The following is a 6000-nucleotide window of genomic DNA, read 5'->3' as shown; positions in this document are numbered from 1 at the left end:
TGCTAAATTGATTAAAACATCTTTTCTGGGAATAAAATATCCATAAAAAACAAGATTTTGATTTAACCTTTTATAATTGATTATTATTCGAGGTTTTCCACATTTTTGTTCCACATGGTTTCTTACCAAAAAAGTAGGACTTGAATGAGGACTAGTAGTTGGTTCTATTGATCCTTTTGAGAGGAAATCAAAAATTTGTGTCGCAAATTCATCTACATCATGTTTAGTGTAGATCATTAGTTTAACCCTAATGATTTTTTGTGGAATCTACTATTTGTAAATAACATAATCTAGGGCTTCTGGACCATAATTTTAGTGGTTCTTCATCAAAATTTTCTTGAAGAATAGAATATAACCAATGTTTTTCATTGATTATTTTAATTTCAGCTTGATTAACTTCGGGTTGAAAATTTTTATCACAAATGTGTTTGTGATCTTTTAAAAGAGGAATTTTAATAGACTGATTGTCTATTTTTAACCAAATAGTATTTGAATATATAAAAAATGGTAAATAATTATGAAAAAAATTATTCCCTAGAAGCATGTCTCCATGCATATTTGGAAAACACATAATTTTTGGGATAATAAACTTAGTATTATTAAAATAAATAGGAATATTTTTTGCTTTAAAACCTATGATGGTTTCTATTCTGTCAATTCCTATTATTATAATAGGAGTTTTCATAGGTTCTCATTTGTTTAATGAAAGGACATTACTTCTACAACTAGAGATTATTGCTCCAATATCTAGGAGTATTTGTAGAAAATACAGTTTATATTTTTGAAAATGAAAATTTCCTTCTACAAAAGTATAAAATCTTTGTGAAGATTTATTTAAAAATTTTATATAATCCAATTCTTGCAGATTATATTGATTTATAATAAAAGAAATTTAGTTTCTTCAATTCTAGTTTTTCTAGATGAAGAAGTTACTGAATTTAAAATTGAATTTACTAACTGATAATAAGAGGGTTGAGATTGGTTATCTCCTAGAAATATAAGAATTTGAATTGGTAATTGAATACTGGTTGTACTCTAAAATCGTGAAAAAGAATTTCTATATGGTGTAGCAAAGGATTGATTGCTATTAATACTTTCAACATCATCTTCTGTATTAAAAAATAAAGGTAAAACTAATTATGGATTAGAATTAGGAATTTGTTCAAGAGTTTTGAAATAAAGGTTTTTTCCTGAACCTAAAAGAGTATTTTTTTTTCGTTTTTCCCATATTAGTATTCTTCTATTTTTGAGAAATTGGAAAGCATCTCCTTGCCAAGTGCCACAAAAATAATTTAAGAATTTTTCTTTATTCCAAGTATCTTTATAGTGGGTTACTACAATAGACATTGATTGTGCCCATTCATCAATGGTTTTTTCATAGTCTGAAAGAAAGATTTTAGAAAGATCAAGATAAGTACCTCCAAAAGCTAAAGATCTTTTGTTTAAAGAATCTATAGTTGGGGCTGTATTATTTTGGGAAGAAGTATGACTGGTTTGGCCAACTTCTATAGTATTTTTTATTTCTTCTTTTTTAGAAGAATCAATTTTATAAGAATGATCAACTGGATGTGTTTCAACCAGTTGATATAATTTAGGATTTTTTTTTGAAAATCTAGAAATCTTAACAAATCATTAGCCTCTGGGTTAGAGACTTTTCCTACTTTTATGTTTCCTTGATTTGTTTTTTGTAAAAGAAGAATTTTTTCTTCTTCTTCAGATATGGTTTCATCGTTAAAAGTATCTTCATTCTTGATAATAGGGTTAGTTGCCAGAATATCAAAATTATCATCTACTGCTTCATCTTCACTACTTTCACTGATTGTGTCATAGTTTAGCATGGAGTAATATTTATATTTTTTGAAAATAGCTATATGGGTTTCATAAAGTTTTTCAATTTTTTGAAGATATTCAACCCTTTATTTAGAGTCTGTTGTTTCTTTCATTTTTAACTTAAAATTTTAAATAAGATATTTACAAGATTTAAAGTCCATAAGGTCTTGGTTGGACATAGTAGATGATGATGGTTTATCACCAGATGGTAAAATAGTACTAGCATAAAATAAAGGTCTAAAATCAATGGTTTTTTATTTTTGTTCCAATTTAGTAGTAGAAACATTATCTATTTCTTCTTGAGTATTATCTATTTTAACAAAGAGTTTTTTTAAAAAAAAAGAAGAAAAAAGATCAACAAAACAATTTATAGTTCTACTTATGGCAATATTATGAGATTCACATGCTAGATCTATATGCAAACTATAATTATAAGTTTATCTTTACAGATATAATTACCGTTTCCATTTTGTTCTATATTTTAGGTGCTTAAAACCAGTGTCAATTTCTTTAAAACAGTTTCACAAAAGCCAATTAACAAAGACAGCTCCAAGCCACAAATACCATCAAAGAAACTAAGAAACAAGTTGACATGAGCTTCAAAACATGAAACAAAAATAAATAGATAAAGATAAAAGTAAAGAAAACTTACAAAAATAGATTGCTTTGATAGATATATAGATATAAAATTTTTACAAACATACTATATTAACACACAGGCTTTGATACCATTTACATAAATAAAAACAAAAAAAAACTATATTAATTTTTTTTGTTTACTACAAAAGATTTTTATAATCCAGGTCTTAATCCAAAGACTTATGGATTTCTCAACCACATTTGGAAATCCAACCTCTCAGATAACAAATCTGTATTCCAAAACAGGATGATCAAACTAGCTGAATTCCTAGTTAATCAAACTAAAGAACAACAACAATTTGGTGAACTATTTTTCAACAAGCTCTATTCTTCTTATCTGCTAAAATAGCAGGATGTTGACCTATTTTCTATTGAAGAAAACCAATATTCTATTCAAGAAATAAATAATTTTTTAGAACTTTCTAAATATTTCAATCATAAAAGCTCTTCTCAAATAATAAAACTAAAGAGATTTTTGTTATTTGAAAAAGTTGCTATTTTTTTTGCCAAAAGAAATATTTTAAAAAATTAACAAAAAATTGTGTTAAAAACAAAAAAAATATATTACAAGAAAAATTCTCTGAATACTATTTTTCTCGTTATCTTGAAACCTCTGTTTTAGGAGAAAAACTTCCTAAAATTAAGTTTAAACTTGATCATGACACATTCGATGTAACAAGCATTGAGATGGGTCTTGTTGGGGAAATAATTGTTTAAAATTTTTTATTTCAGCATATCTCTAATTTTTTAGTCTTTATAAAATCTCAATTTCATCGATACGTAAAAAATGATCGATTTTTTTCTATATATATTTTAAAATTCATAATCTGATAGGATCCTTTATTAGAGAAGTTGAAAAAATTTTTTTTGCCCCTCCTACTAAACAACCATCAAAAGCAATTGAAAATCTTGATCTGCTAAACCAAGCGATTCATAAGTATTTTGATTCATCTCCATATTATTTCCAAAAAGGAATGAATAGAATGAAATACAGTAAAAAAATTCTTTAAAAACCTCTTGGAACTTCTTTTCCAAAATATTCCCTTCAAACAAATGGAAAAAAAATTGGACAAGAAAAGTTTATTCTAAGCTAAAATTTCAAACGGTTCCAATAAAACCAAAAGTAATAGATCTATTTAGAAGACTTTCAAAATGGAAGGCATTGATCACCCTCAGCATCTTTTGTATCAATATTAAGAAAGGTGCCAAATGTGATACAAATATAAGATGAATTCTCCATTGTCTTTTAATCTAAAAGACGAAGAAGCATTTAACCTGGATAATATTCAAGAAGGATAAGTTATTCCAACCAAGAATAAACTTATAGTGGCTACCGATAAATCAAGACAGCTAAGTTCAGAGCCAAATACAGACAGTAAGCAGATAGCAATTAGCTACAGTCAGTAATAGTAAAAAGATAAACAACCAACTATTATTTCAAATAGCTGTCACTGTAGATACTAGAGTTAGTCATTGTTGAGTCAGTTACTGTACATAAAATTTTTGTCTATAAGTAGACACTCTCTGCACTTGTTAAGTAGAGTTTTTTGGTAGCTTTTCTTACTGCTCTTCTCTTACTCTTTACCATCCTCTCAATCTATCTTTTGCATCATAAAGTTTTCTTTTTATCCTTTTTTTATTTTTGTTTATTTTTTTACGTAAATGGTATTAGAGCCTGCGTATTAATATAACATGTTTGTAAAAATTTTAGATTATATATCTATTGAAGCAATCTATCTTTGTAAGTTCTCTTTACTTTTATCTTTATCTCTTTATTTCTGTTTCATGTTTTGAAGCTCATATCACCTTATTTCTTAGTTTCTTTGTTGGTATTTGTGGCCTGGAGTTACCTTTGTTAATTGGCTTTTATAAAACTTTTAAAAAAATTGGCACTAGTTTTAAGCACCTAAAATATGGAATAAAATGAAGAAAATAATTGTATTTGTAAAGATAAAACTTATAATCATAGTTTACATATAAATCCAACATGTGAATTTCATAATATTATTATAAATAAAACTATAAATTATTTTGTTGATCTTTCTTCTTCTTTCTTTAAAAAACTCTTTGTTAAAATAGATAATATTGAAGAAAAATAGATAATATTTATATTGCTAAATTGGAACAAAAATTAGAAACCATTGATTTTGGACCTTTATTTTATGGTAATACTATTTTAGCATCTGATGATAAACCATCATCATCTACTAAGTCTAACCAAGACCTTATAGATTTTAAATCTTATAAATATCTTATTGAAAATTTTAAGTTAAAAATGAATCAAAGAACATACTCTAAACAAAGGGTCGAATATCTTTTAATTCATCATCTGATAAAAGATCCTATCAAACTATGAATTTTAAATTATATATAAAAGAAAAATCAATCATTTTTTACGTATCGATGAAACTGAGATTTTATAAAGGCTGGGAAATTGAAAATATGCTGAAATGAAAATTTTTGAACAATTACTTTTCCAACAAGACCCATCTCAATGCTTGTTACATCGAATGTGTCATGATCAAGTTTAAACTTAATCTTAAGAAGTTTTTTTCCTAAAACGAAGGTTTCAGCTTAAAGAGAAAAATAGTATTCAGAAAATTTTTCTTGCAATAGTTTTTTTGTTTTTAACACAATATTTTTTTTTGAAATATTTCTTTTAGTAAAAGAATAGCAGCCTTTTCAAATAACAAAACCCTCTTTAGTTTTATTATTTGAGAAGAGTTTTTATGATTGAAATATTTAGAAAGTTCTAAAAAATTATTTATTTCTTGAACAAAATATTGGTTTTCTTCAATAGCAAATAGGTCAGCATCTTGCTATTTTAACAGATAAAAAGAATAAAGATTGTTGAAAACCAATTCATCAAATTGCTGCCATTCCTTGGTTTGGTTAACTAGGAATTCAGCTAGTCTGGTCATCTTTTTTTTGAATGAAAATTTGTTTTTTAAAAGGTGGGATTTCCAAATATGGTTGAGTAATCCATGAGTCTCTAGATTAAGACATGGATTATAAAAATCCTTGACTTCAAAAGTCTGTTTGAGTTCTTCAATCTATTTTAAAATTTAAGAATAACAAACAGATGTTCATTGTTTTGGATCCTATGCAAACTGAGAAAAAGCTTGCATTATCGGTTGTAATAAAGCTTTTGGTTTAAAAACATGTACAAGTCTTTAAGAGGAAAATGTGGAAGATATCCACGATGAGGGTAAAGGAAATGTGTAAATCTTGGGTTAAGATTTGAAACAAATGATAGAGATGAAAAAAAGAAATGACCTTTTTAGTTTTTTTTTCTGGATAGTTCTCCATCATTCTAACTGTTGTAGAGGTTTTTTAACTTTATCCATTTAGTCTATTAAGGAATGAATGAATAAGAATAATGTTGCGAGTCTAATATGTGTATTAGAATCGATTTAAGTTATTATCTTCCCCCATTTTTTTTGTCATAGTTAAGAAAAATTAATAAAGGAGACAAAAGTGCGTGGTTTGCATATGGAGATCATATAGTAACTAAAGAGTTTAATCCTTCTA

The sequence above is a fragment of the Durio zibethinus genome, chromosome 4 (assembly GCF_047325235.1).
Source record: "Durio zibethinus cultivar Kanyao isolate XHJ-2024 chromosome 4, ASM4732523v1, whole genome shotgun sequence".
Lineage (NCBI taxonomy): Eukaryota > Viridiplantae > Streptophyta > Magnoliopsida > Malvales > Malvaceae > Durio > Durio zibethinus.
Note: the sequence above shows the minus strand (reverse complement) of the source record.